At 40.6% G+C, this 13,348-nt stretch overlaps 1 long non-coding RNA gene across 1 annotated transcript in view; it reads left to right on the forward strand.

Moving 5' to 3' along the window:
* Nucleotides 1-1,340: 1,340 nt before the first annotated feature.
* Nucleotides 1,341-13,348, forward strand: part of LOC107182661 — a 12,840-nt gene continuing 832 nt past the window's right edge. The window contains exons 1-2 of the long non-coding RNA XR_001513386.1: nucleotides 1,341-1,423; nucleotides 10,884-10,888. This is a non-coding gene — a long non-coding RNA (uncharacterized LOC107182661). The remainder of the gene's footprint in view (nucleotides 1,424-10,883; nucleotides 10,889-13,348) is intronic.

Below are 13,348 nucleotides of genomic sequence, written 5' to 3' on the forward strand. Positions count from 1 at the left end.
CTAACTCTCTATCCCTCTCCTTCCTCTCTGTAAAAAATTCAATAAAATATATATATATTTTTAAAAAGATGAGTTGCTTAGTCATAGTTGCTAAATGTCCTCAAAGGCTCATGGGTTTTAGGAAAAGTGTCTTAAGTCAAAGAATTTAGCATATTTTGTAAGTTGGGGAAAAAATAACATCCACTTTCCAGCTTTTCTGATTTCAAATTTGGGGAAAGTTGCAAATATTGTGTGTCCTAACCTTGTTGACCCTACAAATGACTCGAAAAATGGATATACTAAAGACTTTGGGCTTTTAAAAAAGGAATTCATCACTGAGTATTACTCATCTGTCAATCTAGAATAAAATGCAATGTGTATTAAGCCATTTTCTGTAACAGTTCGTATTTATTGCACCAGGGAATGCTGTGGCATAGTGGACAGAGCAAGGGTCAGAAAGCCTCTGTCCTGGCTCTGTCCCTAAGTAGCCGAGGAACTGAGGCCACCACTTACTCATTAGTTCTTTCATTCATCACTCCCCTCACCATTTCATGTTGTCCCTGTTAGGAACAGAAAGGATAAATCAAATGAAAGTCCTTTGAAACATTACAAAGTGCCACAACATTACAATGTAGTATTTTTGGGGTGGTAAAATTTCAAAGTTAGAAAGAATTTATCTAGTCAGATTTCTTTAATTCACTTTTTTCTTTTCTATTACTTGCTTAAAGCCACTCCATATATTATTAGTTGTAGTCTTATGTTTACATAAAAACATTGAAGCCTGTAAAGATTCCTTTTTTCTTTTTTTAAATATATTTTATTGATTTTTTTACAGAGAGGAAGAGAGATAGAAACATCGATGAGAGAGAAACATCGATCAACTGCCTCCTGCACACCCCCTACTGGGGATGTGCCCGCAACCAAGGTACATGCCCTTGACTGGAATCAAACCTGGGACCCTTTAGTCCACAGGCCGACGCTCTCTCCACTGAGCCAAACCAATTACCGGGCTGTAAGCAGATTCTTTGTGAGTTTATTTGAGCCAAACTGTCAACAATTACCGGGAAGCAGAATCTCAGCGTATTGGGATAATGCTCCAGAGAATGGTGGTCTTTCATCTGCTTTTATACATTGCAATCCAAGGAGGAGACTTAGGTAAGTTACATGAAATCCATTGGTAATAGATTAGAGAGGCGTGAGAAAGCAAAGCAGAAAACCTCTGGGGTTGGATAAAAAGTAAAATGATAGACACATACTTCTTTTACTTAGGTGGGAGCAGGATAGTTAACAATCAACAATTGACATATAACAATAACAAGGAAGGAATTTATGGTCTCTGTCCAAGCCCCAAGGGATCTGGAAAAAAAGGAAGTTTCAAGTTACCCTGACATTTCAAGGATATGTTATCATAGATGCAAAAGGACAGGTAGGCTCAGTTAAGGTTGTTAACCTAAAAACATTCCAGCCTGTAAAGAATTTTTGTGAGTTTATTTGAGCCAAACTGTCAACAATTACCGGGAAGCAGAATCTCAACTTATTGGGATAATGCTCCAGAGAATGGCGGTTTCTCGTCTATTTTTAGACATTGCAATCAAAGGAAGAGATTTCGGTGGGTTACATGAAATCTATTGGTGATAGATTAGAGAGGTGGGAGAAAGCAAAGAGCGGGGTAACCCCTGGGATTGGATAAAAAGTAAAATGATAGAAATGTACTTAGGTGGGTGCAGGACAGTTAACAGTCAACAATTAACATGATAACAATAACAATGAAGGAATTGGTGGTATCTGTCCTGGAGCCCAGGCATATTAGATTGTGCCCCAAGGGGTCTGGAAAAAGGAAAATTACAAGTTACCCAGACATTATAAGTTACCCTTTTCCTCCCCCTACCCCTACCCCTCCATCTCTCTCCTCTACTCCCCCTCCCCCTCCCTCTCCCTCTCCCTCTCTTCTGCAAAAAGATGCATTTGTGTTGTAAGAACATATCTTCAGTTGAGGATTAAAAGAAAAATGTAGTTCACATAATTCAATAAATAGGATGACTCGCTACTATCACTTAGGATTTTTATAGATGGACATAAATAATTTTTACAACTATTTTCTCAAGATTGCTCAGTTCATACGTGGTAAAGACAAAACTAAAATCTGTCTCTGCTCTTTGCACCTCCCTCCACAACCTCCCTACTGGACTTTATTAACTCATCTTCACTTTTAAAAAAATCCTCCCTCTACTCCACTCTACAAAGCTCCACCTCTTTCTACGACCCAAAGAGAGATTTTCTTCATAAGTAGGACAGCTATTTTAGCCAATTTCAGATGATCTAGCCTGCCAAAGGGAGTCACTTGACTCTTTCAAGTTCAGAGTCCCCGTGTGCTGGGGAAGGGGTAGAGCGGGGGTGGCCACACAACCCTATCTGTGCCACACAACACTCTATTGTATTCTTATCCTTCCTTTCTGCCCCTGACCTTATGTCCCATGAGGAGGCACATGCCCTTCACTCCCTTCCCGTATCTCAGGCTTCCCCTGCTGGGACTGGGGAGGCCTTCATTCTTTTTCATCCTGATGTTTGAGTGCTGATCCTTCAGCACTAAAATCCCCCTTGATTTTTCTCTGAGGGGCCTCGTGTAAATTTGACTTTCCCTATGCTAGAGGTTAGGAACTTGTCTTTCTGTGTTTGTATCTCTCAGAGACCGGCGTGAGCTGACATATCATTAGCACTCCATAAATGTTTGCTGGAACAAAGTTAGAAGGGAGAAAGGAGTGAAGGGAGAGAGGAAGAAGGAGAGAAAGGGAGGAACCAAAGGTCTTGTTACTCTAGAATTCCTGAAACGAGTATAACATTGAGTTCAACTCCCTAGTTCCCAAAGCATTTAACAATATTTATACATTTCTTTATCTATTGACCTTACCTATATCTACTTGAAAGTATTGATAATAGAGAAATCATTTTAATTTTAGTCTCAGAAATCAGATTTAAAATTTAGGGAATTGTGTGTGTGTGTGTGTGTGAGAGAGAGAGAGAGCGAGCGCTGGGCTGAGACTGAGAATTGAATTGCAAATAGGAATGGAAACCAGCAGCAGATCATGGAGCTTCAAAACACTAAATTCTTTTTACAGATATGCTTCCACACTGCTACGTAACCCCGGGTAAGTCATACTCTTAGAAGCATTAAAATGGAAGTGATTTTTAAGGCTGTCATTCTAACTGAACTGTCATGGACAGTAATGATAATGCATTTTAAATAGTCAATTTAAAAGGAACTGTGAAAGTGATTATTGCATTATCCGAATTTCCACAAAGTCTACTGATCATTTGAGTTTTTCTGTTTCTACTTTCTTGCCTAACTCAACTAACACCACTAGAATTCATGAACTCTGGCTAGACAGCCATTTATTCCCAAAGAAATAATTTTATTTTGAAATAAATGGCTTTAAACTCTGTTTCTGACTTCTCTGGAGTTCCCACTGTGACTCTCCTGTCTTAATAATTCTTGCTTAGATTCCACACCTTTCTAAGACTTATGCCTATCTCTTTAACATCATTCTCCATTATGTAGCCTCCATCCCAGGACATTTAAATAAATTCAGACGGCCCATGCCTCGTCTCTCTGAGAGTTCATTTTCGCTCAGCTTTTGACTGCAGCTATTTTGGATATGCCTTCGGAATTCTCTGGTCTCCAATCCCTTAGCTCTCTATTCTAGCTCCTAATGCAAGTCACAGAGTCTCCTGGCTTTGATTACCTGGGTGGACGTACTTCTCTGCCACTCTGCATTCCCTTCGACCTAACATCATGCTTATTTATGAACTCATATCTGCAACGGTGGGTGAAAAGTATGGTCATTGCCCCGTTCTGGCTATGACTGACTCATTCTAGCCCACCAGCCTGCTCATCACGCACAGGAAGCTAGGCAAAGCCTGTCATTACAGCATCCTTCCAAAACTCAAATTGCAATGTGTCGTTCTCTGATTCCAGTGCCAATAGCCAAATGTCAGTGTGGTTGTTCAAGGTTTAACGGCTTGGCTGAGGACTGTTGACAACAGAAGGCTGGGAAGAAAACAGAAGCCAGCTGGGAGCTCCCACCACTGGAATGGAGAGCGGACTGACCAAGCTTCAAAGGCAGGCCCTGGAGAAGGTTATTCAGTGAGGCACAGGCAGGAGGTCTCAGCAGTCTCAGCTTCAGGAGTTGTTGGTTCTGCCATGGGGGAGAGGGCATTGGCCATGCTCACAGCAAGTCACACTCTTCACATTGCTACCTTAAAAATGTACATATAAATGCTTGCTGAAGACTCCTTTCATTCTTTCAATAAATTGTTAGGCATCCACTATACACCAGGCATTGTGCCGGGCACTGGGTACACAATGGAAAGGGAGAGCAGGCATGGTGACTTCTTTGGCAAGATGTGTTAACTGTCTTGGCATGAACCATTCTTTGTTATTGTCTTGTTAGTATTAGAATAGCTTTGGACCAGACGATGTGGCTTTTAGCCAGTGCATTTATGCAAACAACTCTCGGGTGTGCTACAAATCTGTGGCCAAAATAACAGTATGGCCTCCATTCCTGTTCTGAGATAATGACACAATTTTGCAATAAAAGACATCTTTCATAGGCAAATAACAAAAATATATTTGGTGGTCTCTGCATGTTTTGAATTTTCCAAGCAGTTTTTTTTTCCCCCAACTGATCATCCCTCTATATTCAATTCAAAATAATCCCAACCTAGAATCTTGAATAGTTAAGCATCACAACACATTTTCTGCAGTACATCCAAGTATTTATGCTAACTGTCAAGAGTACTTGGTGATCTGACATGAAATTATTAAATTTTTTTGAACTTGGTTCTCACCTCAGGATTGGTAACAAAAAGATTTGATCTCTTGAGAAGACACTAGTTAATATCACTACTAATCAATTTCCAGTGAGGAAGAACACTTACATAAATGAAGAATTGTGTCATATTCTTGGCTTGAAAGACGCAATTTGTAAAGATGTCAGTTTTTCCTAAAACCAACCTATAAATTTATTACAGCCCAATGAAATTCTAATGGAAATCTTTTGGAACTTGGCAAAAGAATTTTAAAATTTGGAAGAATAAAAATATGCAAGAAGAGACAGGAAGATTTTAATACAGAAGAATCTTAGGGAGAACTTTGCCAGTTATTTAAGCTGCAGTATTTACTGCTAACCTATGGCTGCAGGAAAAGACAGATGGTGAAGGAAACAAAATATTGAGTACAGAAGTAGATCCTAATATGAATAGGATTTGATTATATAATAACGTGGTAAAAAGGTATGTGTTATTCAGACAACCAACTAGTCATTTGGAAAAATAATAAAGTTGGATCCCTACCTTGAACTTCCAGATGGAATAAAAATTTAAAATTTAAAAAAAAGTCATAAAGTACTGCCTAGTAGGTGTGGCTCAATGGTTGAGCATCAAGCGATGAACCAGGAGGTCACCAGTTTGATTCCCGGTCAGGGCACTTGTCTGGGTTGTGGGCTCAATCCCCAGTAGGGACATGCAAGAGGCAACCAATCAGTGATTCTCTCTCATCATTGATGTTTCTAGCTCCTTCTCCCTCTTCCTTCCTCTCTCTGAAATCAATTTTTTTAAATCAAAAAGAAATAAAAATTTTCGATGGATATACTAGTAAGTGAAGGAGAACTTGAAGCCTGACAGTTGTTTGTCCAGACATCAGATCTACCCCCAACTCCGCCAAGGGAGAGAGTCCCCACAGTGAGTCTGTGAGTGGTCCTGGTGTGACAGAGTCCCCTGCCCCGGCTGGAGGAGCTGGAGGAGCTCCATCTTCCCCCGGTCCACGCACAGGGCCTGTGGGCACACCCTGGGACTTGCTGACTTCAGCAGAAAGTGCTCAAGACTGGTTTTCGGATGGCTCTCCCCTGATATACAGTCACTAGCACAATTAAGACTATGGTTGCAAGTTCCACCCACTTAGAGAGGTGGCCTCGAACGACTATTGGAAAGAAACATCTTCCTTCAGGCTTCAGTCAAAGGACACATTAAAGATTCCACTAAACTGGAAAATGAAACTTTTTCTTTGCCATTTCTTGGCACACAGAAAAGATCATTAAAGTGTAGGCTGGGTGATTAATTCTGACTATGAAGGGGAAACGAGTTATTGTAGCGTATAGTAATAGAGGCACAGAGGTGACCCCCCAGTACACCTCCTCACACTCCATGGCTAGTGTTAAAAATCAGTAGGGGACACTAGTAACACCACACGAGCAGGGCCACTGAGGCTCAGATCCCTTTGAAGTAAAAGATTGGGTACCCCAACAAGTAACGAACCCCAACCAGCTGAAGAGCAAATGGAGGACAAAGAATCAGTTTTGTAGTTTCAAGATAGTATAGATGTATTTTTGGCTTATGAATGATCAGGAAACAGACTGACTATCTTTAAATATGTCAATATACTAGTATCTCTGTTTTAAGTACAAAGTCTGCTCAAGGTTCAGAGAGAAAAATACATCTTCTTGCTTACTAGTGCTTCTGTAGAAGAAGTTAATACCATCTGCTATTTTTTATGTTGCTCTCTCTTCAACCTCCCTCATCCCCTGCCTCCGGGCCCTTGGAGTACTCTGCACCTCTCTCTCTTTTGAGCTTTGCTGTGCATAGTCCTTCGGTTCACCAGGCTAATTCCCCCCTCCATCACTCACACCTTGCGCTCTTCCTCCCCCTCCTTCAATGACTGCACACCTACTGCCATGTAAGACTCAGTCCTCTCTGAGGCCTTGTGAGGATATACCCAACAGAACTGACCACTTCTCCCTTACTTCCATAGGAGCACCCATAATACTGACATTATAGGCTTACATGTTGGTCTCTGCTTACCAGATTTACCTTTAAAACCACAGAGCTTGGCACCGAGAAGAGCACATAATAGGTGCTCAATAATGCATGTGGACTCAACTGATGAATCACCAGCGTTTGAGGCAGGTTGAGCATGAACAGACTTTCAGTCACAGACTTTAAATGAAACAAACATTCCTACAGGTTTACTCCACCTTAAATAACTCAGGCTTATACCCACAAGCACTTAGAAAGAGCCAGAATGGATTCTTTCCTCTCGACCACATAAAACAGAGCTATTTTTCAGACCCAATACTTAAGGGGAAAAGGTTAATTCAGTTTCCAGGCTTGTGGATCCCCCAAGGTCATGGTAACAGCCAATCAGCCTTGGCCCTGGCCCTGTGACTCTCCTTTCCCTTTTCTCTTCAAAGGGCAAGAGGAAGTTGTGCAAAGACACGACAGCAGCCTTCAGTGTGTTTTCCAGGATCGGCAGCTCCAGGAATAGTTCAGGCTTGGAGTTCAGTATTATTGGCACAATTCACATTTCTGTTACAGACCAGTCACTACTGACTGAGTTCTTCTTCTTTTCCCTACCATTTTTTCTCCATATGATAATTGGCTTGGTAAACACGCTGTGTATTAATAGCAAGCGAAATTCTGGGAAATTTGCCTTTCTCGTCTTTTTTTCTCAAAAAACACTTTTTCCAAGAGGCCGTTTTCATTCAGTGACATTGCCAGAAGTATGTTTAACATGACAAGAGTCTTGTGACCTCTCCAAATGGCCCCTATTTCCTCATGAGTATATTTCAATCATCTTTGTATCCCGTCAGCCTGTCTGATTTTAATTATGATTCCAGTGGGCATGAGCTGCTCACATCCAGGTTTCTGCCCTGTATAGATACACATCAGACCAGATTTTAAAGCCACAAACTTGGAGCAAATTAGGTAGCGCTGGGAAGCTACATTAACCTTTTTAGGATAGTAGAGGCTATTCTTTTTTAAAAAAAATATGTTTTAATTGGTTTTCTAGAAAGAAAAAGGGAGAGAGAGAGAGATAGAAACATTGATGAGAGAGAGTCATCAATTGGCTGCCTCCTGCACGCCCTTCACTGGGGATTGAGCCCAAAACCTGGGCATGTGCCCTGACCAAGAATTGAACCAGCAACTTCCCAGTGCATGCGAGGATGCTCAGCCAACTGAACACTGGCGGGGCAGAAGAGACTAGATGCACTAATATGGTAACTTGCCAAATGCTCCTTAGTGATCTGAGAAAAAAAAAGTCAATTTTTCATGGTATTTATTTTGGTTTTAGGAAGTTAAGCAAAGTGAAAGTCTGAACCAGTATGAACAAATGACGAACCTTAGATCTTACCTAGTCTAGAATCTGTACTGCGGCCTGAGTGAGCATATACGGGAAATGTGCTCAGGTACCGGCCCAGCTCCGAACACTGACATGCTTTATTTTCCTCTCTCAGGGAAACAACCTCGGGAGAAATTCTCTCCCTCCCTCTCTTGCTTTACTTTACTAATTCTTTACTTTAAACATGCATTTTTAAACCCTGGGTTACCAAATATCAGGTATATCATGTATATGTTTACTTTGAAACGCATATACAATTTAAACTGACAAAGTCAGTATTTATTAAAATGACTTTATAAATTACCCATTTCCATTCTATTGTTACCAAATGACCTCAAGGGAATTCCTGACAGTTAATTTCTGTGAAATAATCTGAACAGATGGAATATCCCATAGATATGTATGGAGCACGTACTCTGTGCCAGACACAGGGCTGCACAATGAAAATAAATTAATGACTAAAAGAGACATTATCCTGTCCTGGCCGGGTGGCTCAGTTGGTTGGGTATCGTCCTGTGCACCATGAGGTTGCTGGTCCAATTCGAGGTCAGAGCATACGCCTGTGATGCCGCCTCAATTCCTGGTAGGGGACGCAGCCAATCCATGTGTTTCACTTCACTTTCATCGATGTTTCTCTCTCTCTCTGCAAAATCTATAAAAATATTTCTGAAAAAAATTAAAGAGACATCATCCTCACTGTCATGAAATTTACAATCTGGCTGGGGAGATCGATATAACAAGTCTTCAGTAATAAATGTCATAAAATGTCTAATTAAAACTCTGAGGATCTGTATCCCAATAAAACACTGAATCCACTGACTTTCTTCTGTCTAAACCTAATGGTCAATTTTCAATCAATCAAAAGCATCTAATGCAATTGATCACACCCTCTTTTTCTAAACATTTCTTCAGTTGATTTCCAATTCTATGGACTGACTCCTATATTTATGATTCCTAAATGTATTCATGACTCTTAAGTTCATATTTTCAGCCACAGCTATTTTTCTAAATTTGATCCTTCCTTATCTTTTTGCCTACTCAACATTGCCTCTAAGATACCTAATAGCATCTCAGACTAAACTGTCCCAAACTGACCTTTGAATTCCCTTCTTAACTTCGCACAAATCTCCTTCTCCTCTAGTGTTCACTTTTTTTGTTAAATGCAAGCCCTATTCAGTCAGTTGATCAGGCCAAACATTTTGGAATTGCACACAACTTTTCTTTCTTTCATGCTCCTCATTCAACTTACCAGAAAAATCCTATTGGATTAACTTTCAGCCTATATCACAATTTTACCATTTCCCACTGCTTTCATCACTATTCGATACATCATTATCTATCATCTCTATCATTCCAGTAGATCCCCCTCCCCACCCCCCGCCACCCGGGTATTTCTTATCCTTCCTTTTGTCCTATTTTCTATACAGCAATCAGAGATAATAAAAAAGAAAGTCTGACTATGACAAGTCATTTCCTTGTGTACACCCTTTCAATGGCTTCTCATCGCATTTAGAGTGAAATGCTTACCATGACATGTAAGGCTCTATCTACAAGATCTGGGCTTTGCCCGCCTCTCTGTTCACCTTCCCTTCCACTCTTCTTGCTATTTCTTGAGTTTGCTCTGCACATTCCCACTTGGGAGCCTTGTCATTTATGCCCTTCTGCCTCGAATGTTGTTTCCCTAGATATTACGATGGCCCTCTTCTTCCATTCACACATGTCCCTATTCAAATGTCAACTTTTCAGACTAAACTACTAAAACAGTCCTCCCTGCCCACCTCTTTCTCACTGCCGTCTTGGCCTGCCTTATTTTCTTTCTAGTTCTTATCATCCCCTGACACTGTGTGTGTCTGTGTCTGTGTCTGTGTGTTTATTTGTTTATTGTGTGTCTCTCCTATTAAGATGTAAGATTCAAGAATATGGAAACTTTTGTCTCATTCACTTTCATATCTCCAATGCCTAGAACACTGAGTGCCTGGCACACTGTAGATACTCATCAACTATAGGTTGCATACATGAATGTGATGATAGTAAAAAAAAAAATTATAGGGAATGATAAGTTATCGTACATGGACATAACTTAGATTGGGGTATCAGTTAAGACAGCGAAGGAAGCAAAAATGCATTCTGGTTAACATCTAGAAATAGAAAAGACAGCCACACAAATGTGGATAGCAGTTCTCTAACACTCTCAAGACAGTGCACAGCCCTCCTGAGCTGACCCAGTGCTGGTAGGCATAAAAGCTCCATTAAAAAAAATGTTTTTCATGTATAGTTTGGTTTTATTTTTTCCCCAGAGAAACGTGACCAGCAATATCTTATTTATCTGTGTAACAGATCTGTTAGGTAGTTGGACAAGAGAGATGAAAGGAGAAGGAAAAATAAAGGAATAATACCAGTGTTGTCCCAGTGAAAAGGCAGTGAAACAGAGAGAAGTCTTGTGACATGCCCAGCATGATAGTGGGAGAGCTAGACACGTAACTGATCCTCCTAACTTATTACTGATCTCTGCTTCCAGGACCTGCGATAGGAGGGAAAAGGAGAAGTTTCTGCATATCCACCCAGAGTGGATATGTTTTCTCTTATATCTTCTCAGCCCAAACTTATAATCCCCATCATGACTTTCCTAAGGTCCGCAGTGTAGGAAAAAGGAAAGGGTAGGAGGAAAATAGGTGCTCTATAAATATTTGCTAAATAGCTACATTAATTGATAAGAGAAAAGGGGACAAGAGAGAAGGTGTTGTTATGTGTATGTATTCACATTTACACACACAAGTATAATTCTTAATGATTTGGGCCTGTGTGAAGAAAAGGAGTTTAATTGATAGCATAAAAGAATTACAATTTGTGGAATTGGAATATGGAATTGAATGGAAGATTTTTTTTAAAAATACATATTTATTGATTTTTTTACAGAGAGGAAGGGAGAGGGATAGAGTTAGAAACATCGGTAACCAAAGTACATGCCCTTGACTGGAATCGAACCTAGGACCCTTCAGTCCACAGGCTGACAATCTATCCCAGTGATGGCGAACCTTTTGAGCTCGGCGTGTCAGCATTTTGAAAAACCCTAACTTAACTCTGGTGCCGTGTCACATATAGAAATTATCACTGCGCTATCCACTGAGCCAAACCAGTTAGGGCTGAATGGAAGATTTTGTCTCTATTTCTCTGGCCTCTGAGTTTTTACTCTCAATGATCTCTCAACTATCAGATAGTTTTTATTTATGTCAAAGCATCTTTTCTTCAAAATTATAAAGAAAGTACATCTGCCAAGTACAATTTTATTGACACAACAGGTTTAAATATGTAACTTATGTTTTCCCACTCCAGCCTGGACATATGGTAAGATTGAAATGACAGTAACAAACAGTATCACTTTGACTCGGCCCTTAGAATTTTTTAACCCAGTCAGTCCACAGAGAATGTTCTTCTCTGTGCACACAGATGTGATGCATGTGGCTACAGCACAGCATCTGCCATTTCTTCCCTTTTTTGCTCCTGACGTGGGCCGTGTGGGTGCTGGGCCCTCAGGCTGTTAATGCTGTATGCTTCTCTGTGTCAGTATCTCTGTAATTCTTCCTCATCTCACTCCCAACTCTTCCAACACTGGTCCTCTGGCCACTTCCCCCCTATTTCTGAAGCACAGTGTGCTCTGCTCTTTCTTTTCCTCCTGAAGTGCAATGGTTCTTACCTGCATGTCTGGACATCACATTTATGTAACAACCTGCTAGGACCCAAGGGCCAGGATATTATTTTTGAGAAATTGACTCTGACTTGTTTCCTACTCATCAGGAAAGAATGAGGGGTTTTGGAAGATAATGTTAAATAGCTGCTAAAAAGCCATCCCCAAACCCCTTTTGCATTTATGCCTCTCACTGTGCAGCCGGAAACACAGAACACTTGCTTTTCCAACTTCCCTTGCATCTGGAGGGGGCCTGGGAACCAGTTCTGGCCCGTGGGACATACCTGGCCCTGCGGGTCAAGAGAGACGGGGATCTGAGAAAGAGTCTACTTTCCTGAAAAGAGAAAACAGATGAGACTCATGTTGCCTCTTCCCTTCTACCCTCTTCTTTCTCTCCTGAATGCAGAACTGATGGCTGGATCTGTAATGCCGTCTTGTAACCATGAGAAAAAGTTCAGGAGAACCCCAGATACATCAACACTGACATCACCGACTTACAGAACCAAGGCCAGCCCTTACCTTCCTACAGAGTGAGAAAAATAAACCTGTATTTGCTCGAGCAACTCTAGGTTTATTGTTTGCAGGTGAATGCAAGTCTGATACACAGGTACTTCCTTCCCCGCACCATAGCCCCCTTTACCGAGAGAAGCCAGAGATTTGTAAGTCCAAGACTAGGACATATTGGTCACCATGGAAAAGATAGGATGTTTTTATTTTTTTAAAGTAGGCTAATTGGAGAATGGAGATGAATTATTCAAGAGAAGGGAGGGATCCAATCTGGGAAAAGAAAGACATGGAAGGATGGGAAACTATTAGATTCCACAAATGGTAGGGACTTGAGTGGCTCCTGTGTTTCTTGTGTCACCAAGCGCACAGCACTGAGAGCAGAGGTAGGTCGGTTCTTTGTAGCTGAGTCTGGTCAGTAGAGAAGACCGCTGTAAAAGGTGTTTCTCACCCTGCCCAAGGCAGCAATTCTTGGAGACCACTAAGGAGCAATTGACAATGGCATCATGTAGTAGTACAAGTGGAGCTCTCCGTAGACTCAGGGCCAGGTCTCCTGTCTACCCACAGGCTCTAATAGTTTTCTGCAATCTCTCTGTGGGTAGAGAAGAGATGGCAACAGTGCCTGATATTGGACTTTTTGTCCACCCTAATAAACAGAGGATAAATCCAGATTTCACTTCTTAACCTGTCTATGTCTTTATATTTAAAGTGAGTTTCGTGTAGATAGTATATTCTTAGATTTTTTTAATAAAATTGTTTTGTTTTATTCAAACAACAATTTTGTCATTCAATTGGTGTGTTTAAATCATTTACATTTAATGTAATTATTAATATGGTTGGATTAAAATCTAACATTTTGTAGCAGTTTTGTTTGTCCCATCTCTTTCTGCTTTCTTTTAAGTTATTTGACTATTTTTAACTCCATTTTATCTCCACTATTGGCTTACTTTTTTATATCTCATTTTCAAAAATGTTTGTGCTTACCCTAGGATTTAAAATATACATCTTTC

Source organism: Myotis davidii, unplaced genomic scaffold, assembly GCF_000327345.1.
Source record: "Myotis davidii unplaced genomic scaffold, ASM32734v1 scaffold137, whole genome shotgun sequence".
NCBI classification, from domain to species: Eukaryota; Metazoa; Chordata; class Mammalia; order Chiroptera; family Vespertilionidae; genus Myotis; species Myotis davidii.